This window comes from Papaver somniferum, chromosome 2 (genome assembly GCF_003573695.1).
Source record: "Papaver somniferum cultivar HN1 chromosome 2, ASM357369v1, whole genome shotgun sequence".
Taxonomy (NCBI): Eukaryota; Viridiplantae; Streptophyta; class Magnoliopsida; order Ranunculales; family Papaveraceae; genus Papaver; species Papaver somniferum.
Genome location: NC_039359.1, coordinates 177,025,906 through 177,041,527, shown reverse-complemented (window position 1 = coordinate 177,041,527; position 15,622 = coordinate 177,025,906).

Here is a 15,622-nt window from a genome sequence, read left to right as displayed (position 1 = left end):
AATTAAAATTTCGAGACTGGTGTTTTCCCGTATAATATGGTCACTTTTATCGAGTGCCGAACATATACCTAGCACTTGTTCTATCATTAAAAGGCAATCCTCAAAATTGAAGGCGAGGTTAAACTACAAGGAAGGGGTGGCTAATTGGTAATTCTTCACGTCCACAGACCCATCATTTGATAAAGTTGATACTAAATTAAGTCAGTTGATAGTATTTTTTATACAAACTAAATTAAGGCAGTTGATAGTACATGGTGTCTAACTAAGACATCCAACAACTAGTAGCAAATATTTTCTTGTACAAAGTTCCCAGAGCAAGCTTACATATTAAAGCTCATTTGAATATATGCATTCATCCACGAGCTGACGAAGATTTGGATTCTCAAGAGCAGCTGCAACTCTTTCTTTATCATTCAATTGCTTATTTACTGCACAAGGATACATATACGCGGGTTTCTGATACAGTTTAGAATAGTTAAAAAGGAACAAGTAGAAATGTAAAAACCTTTGATATCCAAGGGGCAGCATAAATTAAGTGGTTAACCAAGTGTTAACTATGTACATACCCGATTCCTCATTTGCATGGGATCCTGGAGTCACTTTTATGTCAAGCTGGCACAAGTGCACAGGGATAAATATGTTACAACACAATTACATGATTTTCAGAGAGCACAAAGAATAATATTAAGTGGACCTCTTAAGCGTAACAATGTTAAAAGGCCTTTTAAAAGGTTTCACTGCTATTCTTAATCTCATATGCAAATTTGAACACATGGAAAACGGTTGCTTCATTTAACTCTGTTCCCTCTACAAGCCAAAAGTTCGAAGAAAAAAAAGGCAGTACTGAAAGACTGAACGTTTACTTCCCTTAAGAGGATGTCAAACTGTGAATTATCATCACCCCACCGTGGAAAATAGTCGCCATAGGCGATAGGCAATAAATAGATATAGGTCTATTTCAGTTTAAAAGATCATAGCTGTTAGCAAATAGGCATGAAAGCGTCCGCAACATGGACCTGAAAAATCTTAATTAGAACCTCTGTGTCCTTCACAGTTGGTTTTCTCTGCTCTCTCTAGGAGAAGAATACAGGCAGTGCGAGAATGCTGGAACCTTACTTTCCCTTAAAGATGTCAATTACAATCCCACCTACGAAGAACAGTCACCAAAGACACTGGGGAAAAAATATACATACATAATTTTTAAATTTTGAAAGCAGAAATGTCAATAGGTAGAGCACATACACATATGCATCCTCAACATGGTCCCCACAATCGAAGAGGAGAGGACCAAATGACAACAATAGACCTGAAATATTTTTACTAGAACGTCCTTGTTTTTCTAGGGTTCTCTTTCCAACTTTGTTGATATCATACCGGTCAAAGAAAAACTTCACCGGTACCAGCTACTCGATCATTATCTAGCTAGCTAGTGCTTGGTAAAGCGCCATATTCCTCATCTACACAGGATTTGTATTCGTTACCAAAACCTAGTCAAGCTTAAAAGGTACCACTTACAATATGCTGGATTATCAACCTATTTGTTTCTAAACGTCAATTGGTCAATGAATTGTATTTACCTTTGAAAAATAACAAACCTTGGTAGTGATTAGTACCAGCCTGTTTTGCAAGCATAACAATTTAAGGTTTGAAATATATGCTTGCAAAATAAAAAATTAAAAAAAAGAACATATGCAAGACAAAGATGCAATTGAAAAGAAAACCTTGCAGTATTGAGGTAAAACTAGATTACACAAGGGGTCACTAGAGATTTCTAGAGCATGAATAAATGAAACTTTGCTCTACATACAAGAACCATCACGAGACAGAGTTTCAGATTAGAACTGAGGAGTATTGATTTACCTTGTAATGTGGAGGGAAATAACGCATCAGTTTAACTCTCAAACATAGACCAATAACAGTTGCCATGCTACAGTGTTGGATGGTTGGGTGAAAGTTATCCTACATTTCAGAAAGTCAGTACAGAGACCAAATGAATAATATCAGATGACCACTCAGTAAAATGCGCAGTATTAGATCTTGCAAGACAGGATGTTAACCGGAAATGAAACATTAGCAGAATAAATTAAAAAGAGGGTTAGCATATAAGGCAGTATCAGGTTCAGAAACTTCACAAAGTTGCATCTACCAAATCTAACTTTGCAAATTTATGGTATCTCTGGCAAATATCTGTATAAATACCAATTTTGACCATCGATAACGAGATTTGGAAGAAAAACAAATAGTGTAATAGATGAAACAGTTTTCAAGTTGGGTGATCTCCCAAGTCGTACACATTGATGAATGCTCACCCTAGCTTTATGAGAATTAAATTTTTATAGTCTCCCTTTACTTGCCATTCTTTTTTAGCATAATCAACCAATACTCCATAACTTATTGTGTTCCATGTCAAACGCGTATCAGAAAAGTACTAGCTACTCTCCAGAAGTCAATTACAACAACTAGACGGACAAACGTGAGTCACACATTCCCATCTATACAAGGACTAGTGAAGCTTTGAATATGTCGTCTAAGTCGCTTAGCTGTTTCTGTCACGCACCTTTTCAAAAATCTCCATCACACTCCACCAAGTATATAATGATACTATGTTTTCTTAATTATAATTTTTCTATACTGCCACATGAAGATTCCTTTGCTAATGCAAATTAAAACAAAAACTTTCATCTTCATTGTGCAATCCCTAAATCCAGCATAACTCATGTCTGCAATGCGCATGCAGATACCTTATTGTGAACTTGTGATAATCTACATATTGATCATGATCACTTCCAGAAAAGCAGACCTTATAGCATACATTTGTTGGCTCAATAGAGAGTCACAGAAAATTGTATTTGCATATAAATAGGATGAATAAGACATGATGGGAATTAACACACACACAAATAAAAAAGGTGTATGACGAAACCGCTCAAATAGAATAAACATAACTGAGTTATCAAAAGCCTCTTAACAAATGGTAGAGAACATATGTAAATTATACAAAATCATATACTTTGATTACAGATATCTTGGAGAATAAATTGTGACCGAAATACAACTAGTTGTTTGTCACTCTCCTCGAAAATAAAATTATGTTGTTAAGGCTGCATGAGGCGTAGTAACGGTAGTTTCCAAAAGACCCCAAAAAAAACATACACATTTTGGAATCCCAAATTTGAATTTAGGTTTAGCAATTCTAAGATTCATACCCAAGGAAGCACCAAAGACATATATTTTCTTTAATTTGACGGAAGTTTGTTACTCTAAAAATCAAGAATTAAGCAGCAAAGAAAAGAACGAGAAACTTATAGAATAAGGCCAAGCTTGTGATCAACAGAAATAGATTCCTCAGATGGTACACTAAGCTGTTCAAGTGAGTATGGATGCTCTGGATCTCTTATATCTCTTACAAAATTTGTGGCCCTTGAATTAAGGAATTCAACACAAGAAGAAAAATTATACTCCGCGTACTAAAAGAAAAACGTACCAAAACAATAACGAGAAGAGGAGTAGGATATCATAAATTTCAAGAGGATCAACAGCATCATCATCACAGTCTTGATGAAGATCAGCTCGAACAACTCTTTCCTTCTTTGCGTGTACGATTGGGTTCGCATTTATCAACCCTAGCGTCATTCTCCCTCCCTCCCTCTTTTTTAGTTTTAGTCAGTGTCACCTCTTTCTTTCCCATTCACAGTTTATGTCGTCAAGATCTCACCTTTTTCTTGACAAAGGGAAATACATTAAAGATTAAAGAAAGGATACATCAGTGGCCAGTTTTACAGAGAGAGTTGATGATGTAACAAACCACCATTCTCCATGATGATGTGCACCGAAGTGTTGGGGTGAGAGGGAAAAAAGGTGGTGGGCCCCATCATTAACATCACCCCTGCAAATCTTTCCCGGGGGTTCCTAACAGCCGCTGGATCATTTTGCCGTGCAGATCACGATACATTCCTGATGTACGTGTATCATTATGATTATTACAACTAAGGACAAATTTAGCCAATAATTTGCCGACTTATTACACACTCTAGGAGCATACACACAAGACCAGTTATTATGATTATTACACAAGTTAACTCACTTATTTAACATAGGAGAAGATTGCCAATAGGGAAGCAAAACTTCATTTACAAATAATATCACATTTCGACAGTCCGACTTAAAGATTACTTTGTTCAAGTTATTTTGAACAGCCCATTGCATAGCTTCTAGTAAGGCCCAGCTTTCAGCCTGATGAACATGATTTATTCTTCTAAGAACTCCTTTTCCTGCAACATAAGAGCCTGTAGAGTTTCTTGTTAACATAACAATACCAGCCAAATGAAAAGGCTTATGAAAAGAAACATCCACATTGATTTTTAAAGTGTCTGGAGGAGGAGGGTTCCAATGATATACATGTCCTACATAGTGTCTAGTATGTGATGCATGATTACTGTTGACAATATCATCCAGATGCTTAAAAAGTGGCAGTAAAGCAGAGTTAGGGTTGACAATTTCATGTTGAAATTGAACCTTACACCTGTATTTCCATATATGCCAGATAGTTGCAATCATGCCATGTAAAGAGGGAGAATCTGAAGCAAATTGATAATTCAATTTGTTGTCCAATAAGCAATCTAATCCCGAAGAGTAGAAAACTGTTGAACATAATTAAAGTGTTGAGGAAACAAGCTTTCCAATTTGCATTGGCAAAGGGACAGGCAAAGAATAGGTGATTGATATCTTCTAGTTGCTGAGTATTGCAGAGAACACAGATATTATCAGTTGTAGTTGGAATGTGCAAATTTGCTTTAACAGGAAGAGCATTATGTATAACCTTCCACATAAAGATCTGTAGTTTATAAGGAATTTGCAGCTTCCGGAATTTCAACCAAAAAGTAGTATTTAAAGTAGCAGGTGTTGATGGAGAGTTAATTGCACATAAATGATAATAGGTTGAAGCAGTGGAGAATTGGCCAGAAGAAGTAAGAGGCCATATTAATGTATCTTGAGATTGCAGGTTCAAAGGGATAGTTAAGATATAGTGCACCTGATTTGGGGAGAACAGCTGGTAAAGAAGATCAACCTTCCATTGGGATGTATGTGAATCAATTAGTTGAGAGACCCATTGAGTATTTGATGTACTAAGAGCATCCCAGGAGCACAAAGCTGAGGTTTCACTTGGAATCCAGTTATGCTTCCATATGTTTATTGTTGTGCCATCACCAACCTGTCATTTACTGAAATTGTGAACAATTTGCATACCATGCACAATACTTTGCCAAATCTAGCTGGAGTTATTAGTATCAGGAGGGGGTTCATATTTAAGATCATGATAAGGAAAGTATTTAGACTTTAATAATTTCACATACGAATCATCTGAATGATGAAGAATGTGACATGCCAGTTTGGCTAACATGGCAGAGTTATAATGATGAAGTTGTTTTAAGCCTAAACCTCCTAATCTTTTTGGAAAATTCATCTTGGACCAAGAAATAAAGTGTCTCTTTAGATGAGTAGAAGAACTGTTCCACCAATAATTTCTCTGGATTTGATCCATGTTATGTATGATAGTTTCAGGTAACTTCATAACTTGCATACGGTACATGCCCATTGTACTGAGAACTAAATTTAGTTGAGTTGTCTTACCATCCTGGTTGATAATCTTACTGCTCCAACCTTGAAGTCTTGCCGACATGTGTTCCAAAATAGTCTGACAATTTTCAGTTCTTGATCGACGCAAGAGTAAAGGTATACCTAAATACTTTTCGCCAAGGCCCATAATCTTCATATGCAAGATGTTAATAAATTGCTACCGAAGAGAAGGAGAAACATTTTCACTAAAGAAGATAGTGGATTTTTGGATATTCACTACCTGTCCAGATGCCTTAGAGAATTGATCCAAAATAGTTTGCAAATTCCTGAGATAAGTCGGTGAAGCTTCAAGAATTAACAAACAATCATCTGCAAATAAAAGATGACTCACTTCAGGGTTGTTTTTTGCCACTTTGATTCCTTTTAAATTTCCTTGTAGGATTTGAGATTGAATAATTCTGGAGAAGGCTTCCATGATGATAAGAAATAAGTAGGGTGATAGTGGATCACCTTGAAGAATTCCACATGAAGGATTAAAGGAAGCAGATGGTCTCCCATTGACAAGAAGTGAAATGCTTGTTGTGGTAATACATTGCTGAACTAGATGAATCCAATCTGGATGAAAACCAAGCCGCAGAATAATGTCAAAAAGAAAATGCCATTCGAGTTTGTTGAAGGCTTTAGACATATCCAATTTGAGTTTAATAAAAGAAACTTTTCCTTTTCTTTTTTTCTTCATAGTAAGAATGAGCTCATGTGCAATGATAACATTGTTTTAAATATGTATTCCAGATACATATGCACATTGTGTAGGTGAAATGAGGTTATTGAGTAATGGTTTTAGTCTGTTAGAGATGATTTTTGAAATAATCTTATAACTAAAATTACATAAACTAATAGGTCGAAACTCATTGGATGTTTGTGGATGTAATATTTTAGGTACAAGAACTTGAAAAATATGGTTAATCTCTCTTAGCATAAACTTATGAGAAAAGAAGTGTTGAACCATTAATGTTACCTCTTTACCAATAGTAGACCAACATTGTTGATAGAAAGCTGCTTGAAACCCATCTGGTCCCGGTGAAGCCCAAGGCCTGATTTGAAAAACAACTTCTTTTATTTCCTGTTCAGAGGGTATTTGAAGAAGCATCTTTTTATCTACATCTGTAATACAATTATGAAACTGAGATAAAATAGAAGTATCATAGGCTGGATTAGTAGTTGTTGAAATAGCTGCGAAATGTTTTAGGAGGGTATTTTCAATCTCATCTCTAGAATCGTGCCAAATACCAAAGGAATCTTGAATTGCATCAATCTGATTTCTTTTCTTATTGTAATTTGCAATAGTATGAAAGAAAGATGTATTCCTGTCAGCATCATGAATATATGTTCTGGGTTTTTGCATACAAAAATCTTTCTGAATCAACAACCAATTTTCAATAGATCTAGTGAGATTAGTGATGATAGGATGAAAATGGGCATATTTAAGCTAGTAAAATGTTGTAACTATCTCTTGATGAATTGCCTGAATTCGAGACTCAATGTGGCCAAAAGATTGTTTTTTCCAAAGCTGAAGTCGTTGTTTCGTATACTTCAATTTAGAAGTAAGCTGATAAGAAGGGGAACCTAAAAAGGTTTGGGACCAACTATCAGTAATGGTATCAGAACAAGAGTCTTGAGAGAACTAGCATCTGTAAAGACGAAAAGGGCTGTTTCTTGGGCCAAAATCTCGAAAAGTAGATAGTAAAATCGGTGAGTGATTTGAGGCAATAGGAGGAATATGTTGAAGAGAAGCTGAAGTGTAAGCATTCAACCAAAATACATTAAATAAGGCCCTGTCTAGCCTAACAGCAGTATGAGCATTATCAGTTCTGTGATTAGACCAAGTCGTAGGCGAACCAGAAAACCCTAAATCAATTAAACCTAATTGTTGAATAATAGGTCTAACTAATCTAGAGTGTTGATGATGAGAAGTATGAGAACTTTGTGTTTCTGAATCAATCATCGTGAAGTTTAGATCACCAATTAAAACCCTAGGCATATCAACATGAGGCTGCATATCTAATAAATAGTTCCATTGTTCTTGATTTTCATAAGGATCAAGATCTCCATACATACAACTTAACAAAATATCTTTTATGAGAATGAGTATGCAAAATGGCATGAATGTTATGTCTAGTTGTATGCATAATCTCAAGGTCAACACCTAGTTTCCAAGCTATAGTAATTCCACCAGACAAACCAACTGAAGATGCAATCCAAAAATTTGGATATTTAAATTGTTGTAAATAAAAATGCATCTTACACTCTGGGGTTTTAGTTTCATATAAAAAGAAAATATCAGGGTTGTACTTATTGACACAAAATTGAAGGTAATCACGAGTGGAAGGGTTTCCAAAATCCTGACAGTTCCAAGAAAGTATTTTTATTGAAGGAAAACTAAGAAAACATGTTAAAATTAAAGAACAATTTAGAGTAAGAGTAAAAGTGATAGGAAGTACCTGTTGTTCTGCATCAGTGAGATTTCGGTTATAAAATCTAGTCTTTGCAGCAATATCTGAATCTGTTGGCTCAAAAGTAACATTGGCCTGAGGTGCCCAAATTTCAGGCTGACTTGTAGAGGCGCGAGAAGTAACATTTTGATGGTTGCTAGTGGTTGCTTGATCTGTATCATCATCGGATATCACAACATTGGTTGTGTTCCTGCACCTTTTACGGCGGCTGAAAGTGCGACAATTAGTTTCAGAAGTAGAGCTTGCTGGAACTAATGCAACATGAGGGTGAGACAGAGCCCTGTCAGCTGGTGCAATTGAGGAGTCTGATTTAGAATCTGTAGACGTAAAATAGGAAATTTGCATTCCATATAAGGACCCAGGCTGAGCAGTAGTTGGTTCTTGTAAGTAAGATTTTCGCTGATGACCATTCTGCATAAACAAGTTAGCCAATTCTTGAGGATTTCTTTCAGGAAAAATGACTGGTTGTAAAGCAGGGCAAAAATTTCTTACAGTGCTTTCCATATTAATTTTTCGAGTATTCCTATCTCTACACAATCTAGTATTATGATCTGGAACTTTGCATTCGTCACATAACTTATATGGCTGCTTCTCAAAATGAAATCCAACCCATCTTGCAACACCTGCAGCATTAGCAGCATGGATTCCTTTTATCATTGGTGTTGTGACTCTCATCATAACTAAAGATCTGAATTTATTTGATTTAGTAGGATGAATACCATCTGGTTCTACAACAACAGTTTCTCCAACTATATTACCAAAAAGCTGAAGAATTTCAGGGTAAGTAAACTCAAGGAGAATGTACTTAAACTCAAGCCAAAAAGGTGAAGTATCAAAGTTTAGTTTTTGATAAGGATAAGAGGGGTTTCAGTCTCTAAGAACAATCAAATATCCATCAAAGTTCCAAGCTCCGCCAAACAGGATTGCATCTTTATCTTCAGTTGAACAAAATCTAATAGCAAAAATATTAGGTTCAAGAGATATCACCATAAGTTGCCATTAATTATCCTTTTTAAGATGAGGCCATATGTACTTAGTGGCTTTTTCAGCGTTCTGCCATAACATAATACCAGGATAAAACAGTTTACCTTCAAGACAGATCTTCCAATCCTTAATACCTTGAGATAGAGCTGTCAAAGAGTGAGTAACAACTCTAGCCTTATTAGGAAGATCTGTTAGGTTGATACCTTCCATATGTTGAGAGATATTATTGATATTATCAGACATTTTAGCAGGTAGAAAAAACCACTTGTTTAGAAGACTAACAGGCAACTGAAGAAGATAATCTGGTAAAGTATTTAAGGGAATATCAAAGTATGTTGGTGCGAGGGTGAGAATAAAATCTAGGTGATAAGTATCCTCAAATATTGGTAACAGAGAAGGTGAGTAATACGCAAAGTGAACAGGTGTTGCAGCAATTGATGATACTGAGTGCATCCAACAATTAAAGTTTACAGGGCCATTGTGGAGATACCAGGTAGCAAGTAAAGATATAAATCGTTTAATATGGTAGTAGAGATGCACCAATGCATAAAGGATAAGCCAACACACCTTTAACCAATGAAACTTGGGCCAACTGATGTTGATAGACATTATTGTTATCACTGATGCAGACAACAAGCTTTTAATAATGCATGATCTGAAGAAGACAACAAAGAAAGGGAAAAACAATTAAAATCTATAAAGAAGGAATCAAAAACAAACAACATAGAAAGGATTGGGAAAACCGCAAAATTGTAAGATTCTATTACATCAAAAGGAGGGAAATTTTAAAAGGAATCACATCAAGAGCATAAGGATGAAGAAACTAGGATTTAGAAAGTTAAAACTAAGGTAAGATTGAAGGAGAAAACAACAGAAAGAACAACAATTAGAGATGGACAGATGAGCATACAAGAAATTGATGGAGAAAAATAAAGAAATTTAGGGGGAAATTTGGGTTGATTGTAGTTGACTTATCGCTTGACTTTTCGCAGATAAGGTCAACTGGGAGAACAAGGGAAATCTGTTTAAGTAGAATGAAGTTAAGATCTCACCTTTTGCTTTCCATTTTGATGGTCAATAATTGGGCCGACCGACCGGAAGGCCCAAAGGGACTGAACGGAGGGAGTCCCTTTTATGACTATTTTTTTGTCAAATGAAACCTAACGATTTCATAAAAGGATTCAATTTCTCTTGTCCAACCGTTGTCTCCCGTTTCCAGTTAAATGACCAAAGTACCCTTACACTTTAAAACCACTTCCTTTCATTATCTTCACCTCTATTTATTTTCATCGCTACCATTCTCGTTAACCGACAACTCTTGATTTCTTCGGCTACTACCAACCATCACCATCATCATCACGACCTCTGCCAGAACCACCACCTCCACCAACACCAGTAGCACCTCCACAACCACCAGAAGCCCCACCGCCACCTCTAGAGACAGCAATTCAACCAGCTATCACCAGATCCATTCTCAAACCCGTCTTGGAATTCCATCAACTATCTTCACTAAATCACCACTCCAAAATACAGCAAACCCTAAATTATGGATACCACCATCTCTGCAATTTAGTACCACCGTCAACATCAATTGGTAGCAAAATCACCCGCCATCATAACCGGATACCTCCACCACTACTGTCACCACCACCACTAACTTCCTTTTACACCACTAACACAATTACCATTAACACTATCTTCTCTCATCAAGTCACCGCAACCACCACTGCAAAAAATTTTAAAGGAAACATTAATATCAAAGATTAACAAAAAATCATCTTCGAAAGGGTTGATTATCTTCGGTCATAGAAATATACTATAAACATGAAATTAATAGACAAGAAAATTAAAATAAGATCAAAAATTGGGAATTTGGGATGCTTATTTAACATTAACATTTTTGATTTTGAAACAAGAGTACAAACTACCAAGAAATTATATGGTTACTGAAGAAACCAAACCTACCGTATGCCCTAAACTAGAAGAAAAATGAACTCATAATTTTCAAATTATAGAATTTCTGCCTTCGTGATTTCATTAAGTTTCTAAACAATATCATATCAGATCATCTTAGAGCATCTCCAATAGAGGGTGAATTTTTTTGTTTTTCATGACATGTAGGATTTTAGACCCCCAATTAGCATAAATCCATCTCCAATGGTTGGATCCTATAAACTATGAGGGGTGAGAAAATAAATATGAAGGTGTTAAAGAAAGTCTTATTTACACCTTCACTTGCACGTCCACGTTATATTTTTAATTATTTTATTCTTTTAGAAATTAGTTAAAGTAAAGATAAACAGTTAAAATTTTATCATATAAAATATTCTAAAGATTAAACCTTTCACCGTTGGAGATAGCTTTTTAACCATGGAGTCCCGTATTTACAGTATGTGTAAAATTCTTTATATAAAAACAGAGTTTTTTCGAGCACTCTCATTAACCGGAGCTTCTGGTTGATTCTGGCCCCACCATTTTAAATTTCGCCAATAAAATTTGAGGAGAATCTTTCAGCCCCACGATATATTTTTCAGCCAATCATATTTGAGAAATATTTTTACCTAAAATAGCTAAATCTAATAAAATCTTCAAAACAAATATAATAAAAAATTATGACATTTTTTATCTAATATAATATAATATAATATCATGATTCACCACAATTCATCACGATTTCATCACAATATTAAATCAAATTTTTTTGAAAATAATGTCTAGTGTCTACTTACACTTATTTTAATTAAATTAATCCTAATTACATTTCAAATGACTAATATTAAACTATTTACAATTATAATTAAACAACAAAATTAAAAAAATTAATCAAATTTATATGAATAATTCAGATTAAAATCAAAGTACATAGAGCTGTGATACTTACCCCAAAAATTGAAGCGTGGTTTTTGTTCCGCAAAAGAACGAATTAATCATGTCCAAAATTTTAATCCTGTCCAAAATACAAAATCGTTAAAATCATGGAGTCATTAAACATGATTTGAAGTAAAATATAGAGAGTGAGAGGACAAAGCAGAAAGGTGCAGAACAAAACAACAATGAATGAATTTCAATAATTATTTTCTTAATATTATTCATTCCATAGAAAAAAAAAAACATCAAAAAAAAGGAACGGTTCTATTCCTAAACGCGTAAGATATGCTCGATATTTTTTAAGCAAATGTTGCAGCCAATAAATGCGGCTATCTAATTTTAATCTATTTTGAAGCATACTACCCAAAAATATAATAGACATTCCAAAATTATAATGAGGGTGTAAATGTTAAAGATTGATATTATTTTCTTAAATAAAGTTTTTTCTACAGGTCGTGGGTTATAACCCCAAAGGTGTCACTATCCATCCACATAAATCCCAGCCAAACAAAAATAATAGAAAAACCCAAATAATTTAAACAGTCTAAACTGCCCTTCTCCTAATTCAGCCAAAAATAACTAATGAATAAACCACCCACCGTATCTTCATTCGTAAACCCAAAAATTCTATTCGTAACTGTTGATGGTGGTTTTTAGCTTAGGGTTAAAATCGTAAAACCTTAGTCAAATAGTGACGTCACACTTGAGTAATAATGTCGCCACTAGCACATTTATTGAACCGTTCAACATGACTGCATAAAATTACCGGGGTACCTTTTTTATGTATATGCCATGCTCCACGGAAGAGCCCTCGATACTGATCGGCATCATCTCTACACATGCCAGCCGCGCATGCTAGCCAAACGTGTCAATGGCATGCCATGCCAGCCACATCTCCGCGCCAAAGGCATGCCAACCATGCCAGCCGCACCACCGTGCCAATGGCATGCCATGCCAGCTACATCTCCGCGCCAAAGGCATGCCAACCATGTCAGTCGCACCACTGTTCCAATGGCATGCCATGCCAGCCACATCTCCGCGCCAAGGCATGCCAACCATGCTAGCCGCACCACTGTTCCAATGGCATGCCATGCCAGCCATATCTCCGCGCCAAGGCATGCCAAGAATGCCATGCCAGCCACATCTCCGCGCCAAGGCATGCCAACCATGCCAGCCGCACCACTGTGCCTAAGGCATGCCATGCCATCCACATCTCCGCGCCAAGGCATGCATACCATGCCAGCCGCACCACTGTGCCAAAGGCATGCCATGCCAACCACATTTCCGCGCCAAGGCATGCCAACCATGCCAGCCGCACCACTGTGCGAAAGGCATGCCATGCCAGCCACATCTCCGCGCCAAGGAATGACATGCCAGCCGCACCACTGTGCCAAAGCCATGCGGCCTTACCACCATGTCGCTGATTGCCAAACGAAGGGTTGCAACAATCAACGGCTACCCTTCCATCTGAGATGCAAATCTCATCCGTACAAGTTCTCCACCTAATGCATGGCAACTTCCGGCCCAAGGCCAAACATCACGGTTTACGCCAAAACCCTAATTTTGGCCGCGCCTAAAACATACCAAAGACATGCGTCCCTAGCACCATGCCGCTGGCCGCCAAACGAAGGGTTGCAACGATCAACGGCTATCCTTCCATCTGAGATGCAGATCTCAGCCGTCCAAGTTCGCCACCTAACGCATGGAAACTTCCGTCCCAAGGCCAAACATCACGGTTTATGCCAAAACCCTAATTTTGGTCGTGCCTAAAACATGCCAAAGCCATGCGGCCTTACCACCATGTCACTGGCTGGAAAACGAAGGGTTGCAACAATCAACGGCTACCCTTCCATCTGAGATGCAAATCTCATCCATGGCAACTTCCGGCCCAAGGCCAAACATCACGGTTTTACCAAAACCCTAATTTTGGCCGCGCCTAAAATATGCCATAGCCATGCCGGCCATACCACATGCCGCTGGCTGCCAAACGTAGGGTTGCAACAATCAACGGCTACCCTTCCATCTGAGATGCAGATCTTACCCGTCCAAGTTCTCCAACTAACGCATGGAAACTTCCGTCCCAAGACCAAACATCACGGTTTTACCAAAACACTAATTTAGGTCGCGCATAAAATATGCCAAAGCCATGTCGGCCCTACCACATGCCGCTGGCTTCCAAACGAAGGGTTGCAACAATCAACGGCTACCCTTCCATATGAGATGTAGATCCCAACCGTCCAAGTTCGCCACCTAACGCATGACAACTTCCGTCCCAAATCCAAACATCACGGTTTTTCCAAAACCCTAATTTTGGTCGCGCCTAAAATATGCCAAAGCCATGCCAGCCCTACCACATGCCACTGGCTGCAAACGAAGGGTTGCAACAATATAAGGCTACCCTTCCTCCTGAGATGCAGATCTCATCCGTACAAACTTTCCACCAAACGATTTATGGAAATCTCTTGGCCACGACGCCAAAACCCTAATTTGGACGTGCCAAGAGGATGCAAGCGGTGCAACCATGCCACTGGTTTCCAAACGAAGGGTTGCAACAATCTACGGCTACCCTTCCTCTTGAGATGCAGTTCTCATCCGTACAAACCTGCCACCAAATGACCCGTGGAAATGTCTTGGCTGCGATGCTAACTCTTGGTCACGGCACTAACTTGGCTGCGATGCTAACTCTCTGGTCACGGCACCAACCTGGCTACGATGCCTATTCTTTGGTCACGACACCAACTTGGATCCAGACGCCAAATCCTTTGGCCACTCCACACATAGCAACATGCTACACGTTTTCCACGAAAACACTTGAGACATCAAAACATGTCACAAACTGGGGGATGCTCATCAGGGTATTGGTCTGGCGGTTTACAGCGTTCGGCGTACACTATGCCCGTTACAGGAAAGTGTCATAAGGATGAGGCGGTTAATAAATACAAGAAGTAATGGTGAAACGTTTCCTTCATTATGGAAACATCAATTCCAGGCGTTACCCGTTACCATTTTCTTCAATTTACTCAACCGTTTCCACTTCTTACGAGACCAGGGTACGTTTCGTTGCGACTTGTATAAATAGGTCTCACCTATTTCCACCAAAAACAAGTTTTGGTCAGGAGAATACAACACTCAGAAATCACTTGTTAGCTTTCCCATCTGTTAGCTTTTCACTTTCTGATACAAGTCGTCAAACAAACCACTCTTCCCGAATCAACTATTCTTGTACCAACACTCTCTTCGCTTCCCTCCCTAGACCAACCCTTCTCCTTCACTTTGTGACCGAAGCAAGTCTGGAACGACCATTTCTTGGTTTAGACCGGATTTGTTCAGATTGATCTCTCAAATAAAAGTACTCCCTTGAAGTACATTGTTTAGGGTTTAGACTCGTTTCTCACCACGCACCCGAAATTACCGAAATCATCAGAAACCGTTTCCACCAATCAACAGCTTCACTACCAATCAGAAAATAGTAGGCCAGGAAGAGGCCTCATTGGTGGAAGTTTATGTGAACTTTTACATCTTTCAAAGGATCAACGGATGGAGACGTTCATTTCCATCAATCGAATAGCGATAAAAGTGATAGACGCATTTATGTGTCTATTTTGATCTCTTTTGTGTATTTTATTAGTACCCATTTGTTCTCATTATGGTGTTTTTATGTTTGTTTAGGTGTTTTTGGA